At 36.3% G+C, this 13,466-nt stretch overlaps 1 protein-coding gene across 6 annotated transcripts in view; it reads right to left on the reverse strand.

Annotated features, from left to right (window-relative positions):
• The window catches only part of FHIT (fragile histidine triad diadenosine triphosphatase), a 616,103-nt gene that overhangs the window by 484,976 nt on the left and 117,661 nt on the right, over positions 1-13,466 (reverse strand). For 2 of the 6 annotated variants that reach the window (XM_087744936.1, XM_087744941.1), the window contains exon 2: positions 8,038-8,084. The exons of 3 other annotated variants lie outside the window; for them this stretch is intronic. The gene's annotated coding sequence lies outside the window, so the exon portion shown is untranslated. Of the gene's footprint in view, positions 1-7,824; positions 7,844-8,037; positions 8,085-13,466 lie in introns of those variants that run through there. One more of the 6 variants, XM_087744940.1, reaches the window with a different exon arrangement.

The following is a 13,466-nucleotide window of genomic DNA, read 5'->3' on the forward strand; positions in this document are numbered from 1 at the left end:
AAATGGACTAATACTCTGGCTTTGAAATTAGATGAATTTTTAAGAGATTTAAGAAACAGCAGAAAAGGTCAGTTAGGCATTAAGTATACATAATGCAATTTTTAAAAACTGCTTGCCTTGGAACTACATGTTTCGGGTTTCTTAATATTCTGTATTCACAGCCTGTTCTGCCCAGAAAGGTACTGCCAGCTATTTGTGAGCAAACACAGAAAAATGATCCATGCTAGGGATATCAGATTTGAGGTAAGTATGGTCTAAGACTTAGAAAGTGAAATTTTCTTAATATTAACATAGTTTGAAAGCATTTTTGTTGTCATAATGCAAAACTAAGAAAGCTTTACTCAAAGTCAGTTAAGATTATTATATACTGGAAAGCAAACAACAGAATCTTAGGGAGACTTTTCATATGACTTCTTATTTTCTCCCTCATCAAACCACGGTTCCAGTATGGCTTGATTTCTCCCTCTTTAGACCCTTATGACACGAATATCTTATTCATCCCTGTAGAGCAGAACCTGCACTGGATTTTATTGTGCCTAGCAGCCCAAACGCATGCCACAGATGAAAGCAAGATCTAAGAATTAACCTTCAGTTTTGTGTGTGTGCATACATGTGTACACGTAAATAATCTTCCAGAGTCAGGATTTTTCTTTCTCATCTGCAGAAAGAATCCTTAAATCTACTGTATTATTTAACACGGACATTCTTTTCTTAGACATTTATTTATATTATGGTCTCTTTCCATAAAGAAGTCATTACTGACTCCTACATGCTGCTGCTTTTTCATCACAAGTACACCCTGGTGATGACCCTTTCCTTTGCAGAATCAGCAAATGACAGTGATATGGGATCCAGTGTTGCATTAAAAAGAAAAAAAAAAAAAATAAAACATGATTACCTCCCTTTTGTATATATCTGTGTAATTAAATAGTATGTTCAACTTCCCATTCATGGATGGCACAGGACTCAAATATGAAGATATAGTCAAACAATGGACACTGAAATAAAGTACCTTCTTCAAGGCCAAGGTTAGACAGACAGTGCTTGCTCAAGCCATCTAAGTAAAATCCAACACCGTATAAATAGAAACTAACAACGTGGTTCAATGAAGCCATTTTACTAATGGTACTTCTGCATTCTCAATGTCCGTGCCATTGACTTGATCTTTTGTCAACACTGAGATGGATCATATTCAGTGGATTTAAGTTTTTCACAACTGGGCTTGGGATAAACAGAGGGAAGGATTACTACCAGAATTAAATAATTTAAAAAAAAAAAAAAAAACACAAAAAAAGAAGTCATGACTGTAAGTTAGCAATCAATGCTGATGCACAGGACTGGCTATTGATGGGACATGAGAAATGTATGACCAAAAAGAAGAAATGATATTTTAAAACAGGATTGCTTGCTAAAAAGCACCAAAGAACTATAACTTCTGTTGCACCACAAGAATAATCCTTCTGATAATACCCTACAGGGTTTAATAAAGACAAAACCAGCATGTGTCACAAATATTAACAATACTGTTCTATGAAAAGCTTTAAAACCATTTATAATAAAGTTCATAATCCTTCCATACAGTTAATTTTAAAAATTACAGAATTCTAAAGAAAATATGATTATCTAAGCAACCTTTAGGATAGTTTCCTTAGAAAGCCTGTTTTCTATCGTACTGTGCAGTGCAAAACTGAATTTTATGTGGTAATTATTAAATTGGTCCCTTCCCTTACAGGAAGGCAAAAGAAATCAACAGATGCTTGCAATGAGCCATGCAGCAAGGCACAAGCAAAAACACGAAAATTTTATAGTTTGAGTTGATTTCAGATGATAAACAATGAAGCTGTATAGATACAAATAGAATTCTGAGGCACATAGAAGGAGTCAAAGTAAGGCATAGAAGATACCCACAGTTTGTTAGTTGCAGTGTAAGTAATAACAGTACTATTAAGACAATTACTTAGTTAGTGTTCAAGTAACTAGTGAGAGTCAGATGACTTACATCCTACATAAAGTATATATTGTATTGGAATCAGATCAGTTTTAGCTTATCATAGAATCATAGAACCATAGAATCGTCAAGGTTGGAAAAGACCCTTAAGATCATCGAGTCCAACCATTAACCTATCACTGCCAAGTCCATCTATACCATGTCCTCGAGCACCACATCTATCCGTTCTTTAAACACCTCCAGGGATGGAGACTCAACCACTTCCCTGGGTAGCCTGTTCCAGTGCCTGACCACCCTTTTGGTGAAGAAGATTTTCCTAATATCTAACCTAAACCTCCCCTGGCGCAGCTTGAGGCCGTTTCCTCTCATCCTATCACTCATTACTAGGGAGAAGAGACTGACCCTCACCTCGCTACAGCCTCCTTTCAGGTAGTTGTAGAGAGCAATAAAGTCTTATACTATAGAACACAACCTTCTCAAGACTCCAGGCAGCTTAGCTCTGGAAAAAATAAGGAAAAAATAAATATTTTTATTAAAAAAATATCCAAGAGACTCAAAAGAGAAAACTACTTCCCAGTAATTTGATAAACAATTCTGATATTACGGAAAGTATTAACCATAAAGGAACAAGGGACACCATACATCTAGTTCCTATGAATGTATTAGTATAGGAGAGACTCCTTATCACAAGAGCTAACTGGGCCCTCAAATATAAAAGACAATTTAAGATAGTTAGAAAGATGTTTAGCAACAGTTCTAACAAAGAATTTGAAGATTTTTTGTTGTTGTTCTCTTCCCATGGTAAATTTATTCCTACAGAACCAAAAATAGCTTAAACCAATTACTGCAAAGTTGAGAGAAAATGCACACAGATTTACCTTGAGAAATTATCATTCTGTGTGGGTACTTTTAAAGCAGGTAGATGAACTTGTACAGCAATTCAGTTGATAAAAAAGCTAGATTGCTTTTGATATGTAATTGACTTTTTCTAGTGCAGATTATGCCTATAAATGGGATCATTTCTTTAGTTGCCAATTATACAGAAACATCTTTTGAGTAAAAGCTAACATGAAAAAAGTACTGACAATTTAATCCTATAGGACCATGGGTTCAAATGTATGAAATACTACTTACTTATACAATTTTGAATGGTTTCATGTATGAACATGTTGTAAATCAGCGGAACATTATCTATTGCATATATAGGAGAGCCAGAGCACATGTGGAACAATGCTCACATTCCCAATCACTGCTTTATGAGAAGTATGCAAAAATAAAGATATAAAGATATCACTCAATCATGCAGGTACTGGAAGATTTGGGATAATAATAACTAAAAAAACAAACAAACAACCTTAGAGGAATGAGGTCCAGCCTTTGGAAAAAGAAATTAACAGCAGATCTTGCCAAGTTACACAAGAATTTTGTAAAAGAACAAAAGGTATGGTTTATAAGGCTATAGGAGCTTGTGTCAAATCTAACAACAAAGGGCACGAACTTAAGCTAATGAAAGGTCATCTTCAAAGAGAACATTGGAAGAAATGCTTTACACAGAGAATAGTTACGATAGAAAATAAACCACTATGACAACCTTTGCAACAAGTGATATAAACTTTAAAAGGTGACAAGCATTTGAAAGACAGTTATTGTGCAAATAGAGAAAGAGGGAGAGAGATGTCTGGCCTTTTCAAAAATAGGCTTTGCATCCATCCGTCTTTAAATCACCAGCATTACATCCCTATCTACTGCCTCGTAAGTCCACTAAGAGAGAAAATTGACACCAAACTGAACTGAAGGATCTAACAAGAAGATCCTGACAGTTGAAATGGGTCTTAGAGATTCCATCTCCAAATGTTATTGCCTGAACTTGCTCATTTCAGTGAAGGAATAAATCTTGACCCATCTATGCCAGAGCCTTTATTTGTCTTTTAAAGATTCTTCCACTTTAACAAGTTTTGATTCAATAATTTACGTGTTTTAAACCAAACATATAATCTTAAGTGGCTACCCATCACAAATATACTGAAGTTGCATATTAAAAACCTTAAAATTTTTATCTTGTGTCATCTGGACATCAACCTGAATCCCACATCTTTAAAAGTCGGAAAAAATATTATTTTTATCAATTCTGTGAAATATTAAGAACAGTTGAATACTACTTTTTAAGTTCTGACCAACTGCAGAATAGGCAAGGGAAACTGTCATAATGCAGGCAAGCCTCTGAGGAAATGCAAGCCACGTTAGGAATTGTATCCTCAGGAAGGTTCAAAAGGAGCTTGACATCATCTTTGTTACACATTCAAGGGCACACAGACACGGTTTCAAAAGCAAAAAAACCTCTCATGTTAAGAAGTCTCACTGAAACAAATACAGTCAAGATGGCTCCAGATGCACAGTTCTTCAGTGAAGGGATCAATAAAATAGTTTAAATTACAGGATTCCATTAAAAGTTAACGCCACTGTATCCTGCCATATGCCATACAGAAAACTCACTCTACTAACCACAGCCACCTGCTTGCTTAAGATGGAAACTACTTCTGGAATTAACATTTGTTATTGTCTGTGCTAACAGATCCTACTATGAAATTGGTCTTGGGTGACCATCGTTCAATGATGTTGCTAATAAGAAAATTTTTTACCATAATTATTGTATTTTAGAAAGCATAAAGAAGTTGAATGGTTCTTAAAATCTTTAATGATTTGTGGTGATTTTCACCATAAAGACAACAATGTATCAGTTTACCAGATGTCAGATCATGCAATGGATCATTAACAAGAGGGTGTTTTCTGAATACTTTCCAAATAAATACCAGCTGGTTTATTCTCAGCAAGTAGACATAGTCATAAGCATCTCTTATCTGATTCACTTAACTGATGTCAAACACATCATGTATTAAAATCTCCAATGTTCATTTATAACTTCGTCTCAAAAGCAGTACACTATGTACACTATCCTGAAAAGATCTAAAACGATACAATCGCTATTTTCAGACTTTAAAAAAAAAGATTAGGAGTTTAGTAAAATTTTTTTAAATGTATTTAAATAGAAGAAAAATTATTATAGTACACAACTATACCAGATGTACCCTACAGGTGATCTGATTATAAGATAAGGAATAGCACATTTCTTATCTGTCAAGAGTACTTTGAAGATCAAGATGGTTGAAGAGAATAATTTCAATGGATTAATAACTTTAGGCCACTGCATTTGAACAATCATATCCACACATTTGAAATAGAGACTAAAACCAATATACTTGGCTGTCTGGAATTTTAGGCAAGACAATATGACACTCCCTGACAATCAGCTGCGGCTCATCCTACAGAGGCACCTGACCCTTGCATGTCTCCAATGTAAGTATAGAACTAACAGTTATCAGCATTGCCTTGTTGTAGCTAGTGAAAACATGTGCAAGTAGTACTTGTATCGCCTTCCAGCCCCTGTCCAAGGGAAGAGGAAGGGGAAGGGGGCGGGAGCAAAAAACCCCAGACCAACAACAAAAAAAACCACATTGGAGCAGAGAAAAAACCCACACCATTCTCAGCATTCACTATCTCTTTTTACCTCCTTTAGGGAGCAAGCTGGCTCTAACAGACTCAGTCTCTAGTGTCTGCCTCTTTCTCACTGTAATTGTAAAGCTGGGATCAAGGAAGACACATCTATTTGTTCCTCTCTGTCACTAAAATGAAAATGTCTCCTGCTATTTCGTCAGCTTTGAGGATCCCCCTCCACTGGACAAGACCTCATTTCTCTAGAGTAAAGCATAGCTTGTGGGGGGAAAACCAGAGGAAAAAAAGATTTACGGAAAAGGAAGAGGGTACCACTTTAAATTTTGTTTCCCTTTTGCAAGTGACCTGTTTAAAAAAGTTCTCGGTCACAGTTAAGGAAACAAAAATTCCTCAAATAAAGCACAAAATGAAAAAGCAACTGCTCTCCATCACCAAAAAGCAATAGTTACTTCCAAGGAGAGTTGATAATGGCAGACGATCCACAGCTTTATACAAGGGAAAAGGGATAAATATCAACATATGTGATAGCTGCTGGTTATCAGAGTGAATAATTTAGAACTCATTTACTAGGTATGTGTCTGCCAATACATCAATTGCTTGAGTTGCTCATTCCACAGCTAAACTACTGCACAAGAAGCAATTTCAAAACAATTTTTTACATAATGCTTAACAATTAATCAAAATGTATCCATTGCTTTTCAAATGAACCATTTTTCCTTTCACATTACACATTTAATAATGGGTTTATTCTTACACTGACTGATGATAATTCTTTGTCTTCATAAAAATACAAATGGAAGAGGGAGAAGTTCGATATCCCAGTCTCCTCAGCATGTTCATTTTATGCCACTCAGTGAATCAGAGGGCAAGCAAGTATCTTTGGATATTATCTAGTTCATATTTTCACCCTATGGCGGGATAAACCCAGGTAATTTCTGTATTAGCCGTTTTACTCACCCAAGGTGATCAAAGAACCTAAGAGCTGCAAGGTAGCCTGACAGAAGTTTTGTCCTAACCTATTCATATTCATAATGGGAAGATTATTGAGTTTCTCATCCATTTGCATGCTTAACTAGCCTTGCTGTATTTCTTATCTAACCTGAAATTCTGTTTAAATTTTAGTATGTTCTGTTTAGGCCGGGGGGGGGGGGGGCGGACACGACACGGGACGGGGACATAAGGTTTTTTCGCTAAACTACCTCAATTCTTAGGAATTTGGAGCCTAAGAAGTACTCAAGAAATGACAAATCAAGTGAGACTCCTCTTTAACTAGATCAGTTCTATAATAGCCAAGAAATTTATTTACAGAGTGGGAACATAGCATATTTCCCTCCACCCCCAATAGCTGAGACCATAGATGATTAATTGATGACATACCCAAGGCTTTGATACTTCAATACATTGTACCACCAGCCACATACTCTATCTTATGCTTTCTTGGACCACTTCCATTGTACTCCATTGCAATGTACCAAAACAAATCCACAATCCTAACAAAGAGGGGCACGATAACAAGACCAATGAAACCCAAATGTAAGAACCTTCTTTGCTTCCCAAAACACAAGTATCATGGTGGTTCCTTATAAAAAGTGAAGATAGTTTTATATTAAGTTTTTTCTTTTACCTTTAAAACCAGTGAGGTTTCTCCTCCCTGCAAAACTAATATTTCAGTATTGAAAGGTCTTGATTTCACTACACAATTTCTTCAGGGAATTACTATTAAGTTACCAGCTCACTAGCATGACCACTTGGGGTCCCATTAGTGCCATATGCATTTGAATTGAAAAGACTGAAGGCTTCAATGTCTGGAGATACTCTGGCTTGACTAAATTTTAATTTTAGAATTCATATAGGTACACCAGCTAGACAATTCAGGTCCCCAATAAATAACATTAGCTTGGTGAAGAATCAGAAGATGCAGAAGGCTACAGGCAGGGAAGCAGAAGAAGGTTTGTATTTGAGTGTACCTCACAACAGATTTCAGCAGCAAGTCAGTCTCTCTTCAGAGGTTAGGGTGTACAGCTGCATACCCTGTTTACCAATGCCAAGCCTCTTGGATTCATAAAATTGGCTGTTGCGATTGGATTAAAACATTTTTTGCAAGAGATAGAGGAATAAGCTCTATCACAGACCGTGAAATAACCCTCACCCCAGCTCTGTCTACTGGGGGTTGGACTCTCCAGACTAATCTCTTATTCATACAAAGAGCCTTACATACTGAGTACCTAAAGCTTTTTTCATTACTGGATCTATTGTAATCCTTCTGTTTCTTTCTAACATGTTCTGATGCACAAGATTGTGCTCCCAGTTCAAAGATGAGGCATGTAGATTTAGAGACTCATAGAGGTTCCTGCTACATGATTTACCTGTTTTGGGTTGAGGTTTTTCCCCCCCCAAGGTGTTTCCAAACACTGTTTAAAGGGGTACTGAAATGGATCCCTGCCGTGACAATACATTAGGGATTTGGATTTTGTTATTCATTTTTGTTCATTGCTGTTAGGACCATGTGAAGAAGTCACTGATGGGTCTCATGTCTCAGCGAACAGAGCAGTATGTTCACATGAGAAATACAGGCTTACATTAGGAGGTCGCAGGAGGCCTTTTCTATGTATTACTCGAACTTTACCTGAAAGCAGAAAACACAACTTAGAGGTCTTTAATAGACAGGGTCACAAAACTGTTCAATGGAGAAATTAATCCATGAGTGATCATTGTGTGGGAAGAGGTGTATTCTCCATGGGCATCTTACTGAACTCCTCAGAACAGAACAGTTCAGTTTGGGGGGACTCAATTTCTATTTGACTTTTTTTTTTTTTTTTTTTTTTGCATATAGTTAACAAAAGTGTACATTGCTTTACAGTACATACTTCTGCTGCAAGACCGTCAAAACAAAAAATTTCAATAATCATTAACATTTAGAGCATCAATTATCAGCTACCTGTTGAAGTACCAGTTGCCAAAATGTCTATTTAGTAAATAGTATCATAACTGGAAAGCATTAGCATCAGTACCATGTATTTTAGGATAACCACTAAACGCAAATTTTGCCACAAAGCAAAGCCTTGACAAACCTAATGTTTCTTTGGTGAGAAGCTTCAACATTACATCTTTTCATTCAGATTTTCTTTTAAGCCTCAGCCCAAAGATCATGAATTCTGAGTTTTAATTAGATCTGCTCTTTAGAACAAGTCACAACTCTGTCCTTACAGATAGCACAGCTAGAGCTGATCAGTCTTCTGAAAGGGTTACATGAAATGACATTAACTTCCCACTACTATACAGTAAACCAATGCATTATCTGAATAGAACAGAAAAGCAAAGGTATTTCTCATTTTTGTACACTGTTAGGAGCTCCTTATTAGGACCCATTTTAACTACACAAGTATTTTATCTCCAAAGATAAGAAAAAAAATCCACACCATATAGCTCAGTGCAAAGGATGATTAGAGTGATTTTCTAGCGTGCAAGGAAGGGACGACATGACCCTATGCATTTCACTCTCAATTACACTAGGGTATTATAGGAGAATGGAGATTAAACATTCCTGTCATGCACAAGATGTATGCAGCTGCCTCTTATTATTTGGTGAAGGTCATGAGTAAGGCCAAACCTATGACTGCATTCTAGCTAAGTAATTCAGCAGTCCTTTTTCCAAACGTGATTTGATAATGAGTTATTAGGAAATATGAGCCTGGAGTAAGAAATATGGCAATGTTTAGGAGATAAGTATATGCAACAATCCACACTGTTACTGTAAATTAGTGACGTGAAGATTTCTCTAAGGATAAGTACGAAGCCACCATGAACGGAATTAACCTAATGTGGCATTTTGTCAGTCTACAGAGTGCTTAACAGCATTGGAAGTCCTCTAAGTAGTAGTTCGTTGATTCTACTAAATCCCTCTATCCAGGTGCACATTTTGTGGGACAGTCATTTCCTCATCAGTAATTTCTCTATTGTTTTGTTGCCATCAATATGATTTACTGTCATCCAATAAAATCCTTCCGGTTTCACAAAAGTAACATAAATAAAACATATAAAGTAATAAAATAAAAACATAAAAGTAACATATATTCCTCTATAAAGAGGAACTATTTTGTTCCAGTAATGTAATTCCAGTGTTTGGGATCAACTGTTGTTGAATCAGAAGAATGGAGAAATTCATACTTTGTTTTCTATTCTTTCAAAATACCTTTCTCAAATCGAAACAAAAAGTTAACAACAGTGTGCACAGGATTAGGTATTATGAAAGGTTAATGATATGGGAAATAAATGCTTGAAGAAAGTACAAATTTGGGTTGGTAGGGACACAATAGTTTAAAACATGAGGACTCCTTAAAAGTACACTTGACTGCTAATGACCACCCTAGGATGTTCATTTTAGTACTAGTACCTGGATTAGAACTGGCAGATGGCAGTTGACACCCAGAGCTTGTGTTTGGAGACCTAACTGAAAATGCCCGGAAAAGACCACTTGGGACTGCCCTAATTTCAGCTACTGGGAACACTGCCAGAGCAACATACTCAGCTGACAAGTTTCAGCAGTTTGAGCACCACATCTAAACCAGGATCTGCACTAAAAAAAAAATCTTCCTGAGATTGGGAAGGTAATAAAAGTACCTCCAAAGAAAAATAAGAATAAACTAATTCATGGATAATCAAATTTTAACAATTCTGGGAAACCAAGTCTGGAAAGAAGCAGCAATAACCAATCATTCCAATAGCAATCCTCACAGGAAGGTCAAAATGCTGGGACAGACTCCTTGAGACGGAGAGGTTTCTTCAGGAACACATCTTTAACATTACCTTTGACAGCATTAACAGTTGGAGCAATTGTATACCTGTTTTTGACTCCTACTTTTACTTTTTGGTAATTTAAGCAATTTACTGTATTAGTGGCTAAGGATCAAGCAAGAACGGAACCTCCTGTCCTAAATATTCTATGAACACAGAATAGTCCATATGCCCTGCCCTGAAGAGTCTCCATGTCACGGAAAGCTTTTAGTATTCACCATTGTCAAGAAGAAGGGAAGGAAGATAAATGCTGATTCTCTTTTTCTCACCTAGAAGGGGACATCTAATAAAGCCATTCAAGGGGATCATTTTACAGGGTGCCAGGTCTCTGGAGAGATTACTGTGCACATTCTCTACTGTTTCAAGTGGCAGCAAAGCCTACCTTTGTTACAAAACTTACAGCCTTCAGCTGATAGAACATGGAAGAATAAAATGCACTGCCACAAGCATTCAGAGCAACTTCACTTGAGCTATGAAACATCCATGGCTGCTTTCACTGGTATTCCAGGAATGAATAGTTTGCTGCATTTTTTTTTTTTTCCTTTCTTTTCATGGCTAGCTGATTTAATACAGTTCTTTCAAAAGCCATTACAATTATAGAATCCAAGCTGTTAGAAGAAATCTTAATAAAAAAAAATTCCTTCTCATCACATAAAAGGAAGCACCAAAATATTTTGTCTTCCTTATTAATCCCATTAAAAACCTCCTATTCTTTATCCTGCAAAAAAGCATCCCCATATTTTTCCAGCTAAGCAATTTAACAGCATAAAGGCAACTGTAGATGCCAACTTAGATATGATATATATATATGCATATACATCTACATAGTGTGTATAAACACTAGTTTTCAAGCCAACACTTTGAAGAGACTGACAGAGACAAACAGTAACAAAAAGCCTAGCCATCTACTAATTAAGAAGCTTTATACTTGAACATATTTCAGGTATGTTTTAGAACTATACTAATATTTCAGTTATTTGGCCTTCCTTGACATCACACACATTCATTCCTAGCGTATGTCTCAGAATCATCATTTAAGACTAAAGCAGATAAACGCCTGAAAGATACTTAAAAACAACTGTCAAAGGTTACAGGCAGGATTTCAACTCATTGTATTAAAACTCCATCAGTTCTCAGTTTCATGAATTTTTATTCTGTAGCGTGGCTTCAAGGCCCACCATTTTGATTCTTTGGAACAAAGAACACAGGGTTCAAAACCCAGAAGTATAGGCTCAGGTTTACAGGGCAGAACCCAGGACAGACTTTTAAACAAGGAGCAGCAAGAAACTTCATTATTTTGGTAGGTTTTTCATTATAACCTAAACCAATAAATTAGTAATTATCATTAATTACCATGTCTCTGAAGATGAAGAGGGCTCAAAGAAAAAGTACAGAAAAATCAAAGCAGAAAGTACAAATTTTATATATCTATCAGGAAGTTTTTAGACGGATTTGGCATTTGAAATGTTGAACAGAGAAAACATACATTTATCAGGGTGTATGGGTTTTTTTCCTAAATTTGTCATCTCAGCGAGTTACTAAGACCACTCGAATAAAGACTATATGTTCTCTAGGAAGGGTTTCGTATATATTTATAAGCTGTTACATAAGCACGTCCACATAATGGGACTAATCATATTCCATCATTTAAAATAAATGCAGTAACAAGAAGGATTTGTTTGTTTGAAGTATTGTAGACTTTAAAAATTAACACCTCATCCTTGGACACATCCATAACATTAAGATTTATACTCTTGCCAATGATTTATAGTAAGATATATTCCATATCTGGGATATCTGAATTTCAGTGTGGACAGATTATCATTAATACTGACATTAGTGCATCCTATTTTATTAAGTCCCAGCGAGAATGAATACAGTTCCACAACACTGAGAAACATCTGCAGAAGTATGAGACAGGAGCCTACAGGCTAAAAGCTATCTTGAAAACCCTGTCACGCTACCTGCCATAGATGAATTTTTTTAATGATTTATGAAGTATTTCATAATGAATTCCAGTCTTTTGAACTTGTCGCTAATTTAATACCACATCTTGCATCAAAAATCTCAACCAAAATACTGCCAGTACTTACAACATAACCTTCTTCCCACCCCAGTCAGTCATTCCTAACTGTGAGTAGGGAGCAAACAGAACTTATCAAACCCATCTAGGACATTTATCCAGTCCATCACCTATATGCACAGCAAATATGCCAGCTACAAGGTTTAAATTTAGCCATGGAGATTCTTTCAGTGTTTCATTCCTGAGAAGAGGCTGACAGTTGACAGAAAACTGAAATCCAAAGACTACTTACAGAGGCAGTTTTACTGTAGGCTTTTTTCATTCTGTTAGTCACAGTTTGCTTTTTTATGAAGATATGCAAAACTAGATTCTTCTAATGAAGCACTAGCAAGCAGACCACACTTGAAATTGCTTTTACTCTGTAAAGCCAAATGGGAGTATTTAACATTTTTCTGTAATTGCTAAACCAAAGGCTAATCATAGACACCTGTGACAGCTAATGGGTCTGTATTAGTTAAGCTAGTCAGACAGGATTTAACCTTCATTTCTGTTCAGGTGATGTCCACAAGTCATTAAAGGAGAGAATTAGCTGCAGAGTATCCAAGCAATACAGTGCAATTCAGGAATGAGAGCTGCTTAATAGTGCTAAAAAAAAAAAAAAAAATCCTCTTCAGTTTCTTGTAAGTGCGCTTTGCCTATATGTTATAGCTACACAAAGCTTAGCAGCAGATAAGGGTTTGGGCATTTAAGAAGACTGCCCAGCATGCTGATCAACACCTTATTTCCATGCTTCCATATTCCCACCTATTTGTCCATACTGACTGTTTTCAGCCTTCCACTTGGAGGCCTTAATCTCTCTGGATCAGAGAACTTTTTCCCTGTAGGTCTCTAAGGCAGCTCTCAAAGTGGGTCCTGGTTTGCAGCTTCAATTTATGAGAATGTGGTTTGTCAAACCTAGGCTATCTAACATGTGAAAAATGAAAATACATTTAGAAATTAAAATATTTGCAAAGTTCTACCATTGTGTGGGAGTGACATGAGCTTAGATCAAGTTGAAAACACAGAATAGTTGTTTGAAAACTGAAATTCTTAATTTTTTAAAATCTTTATGCACAAGCCTTAAAGTGGCAGCTGCTAATGAAAGCAATTTAGGAGCAGCTTCCACTAGAGCAGGCTTTAGGATGGATATTT

This window comes from Nipponia nippon, unplaced genomic scaffold (assembly GCF_047370975.1).
Source record: "Nipponia nippon isolate SJK-2023a ecotype South Korea unplaced genomic scaffold, ASM4737097v1 scaffold_9, whole genome shotgun sequence".
In the NCBI taxonomy this organism is placed as follows: Eukaryota; Metazoa; Chordata; class Aves; order Pelecaniformes; family Threskiornithidae; genus Nipponia; species Nipponia nippon.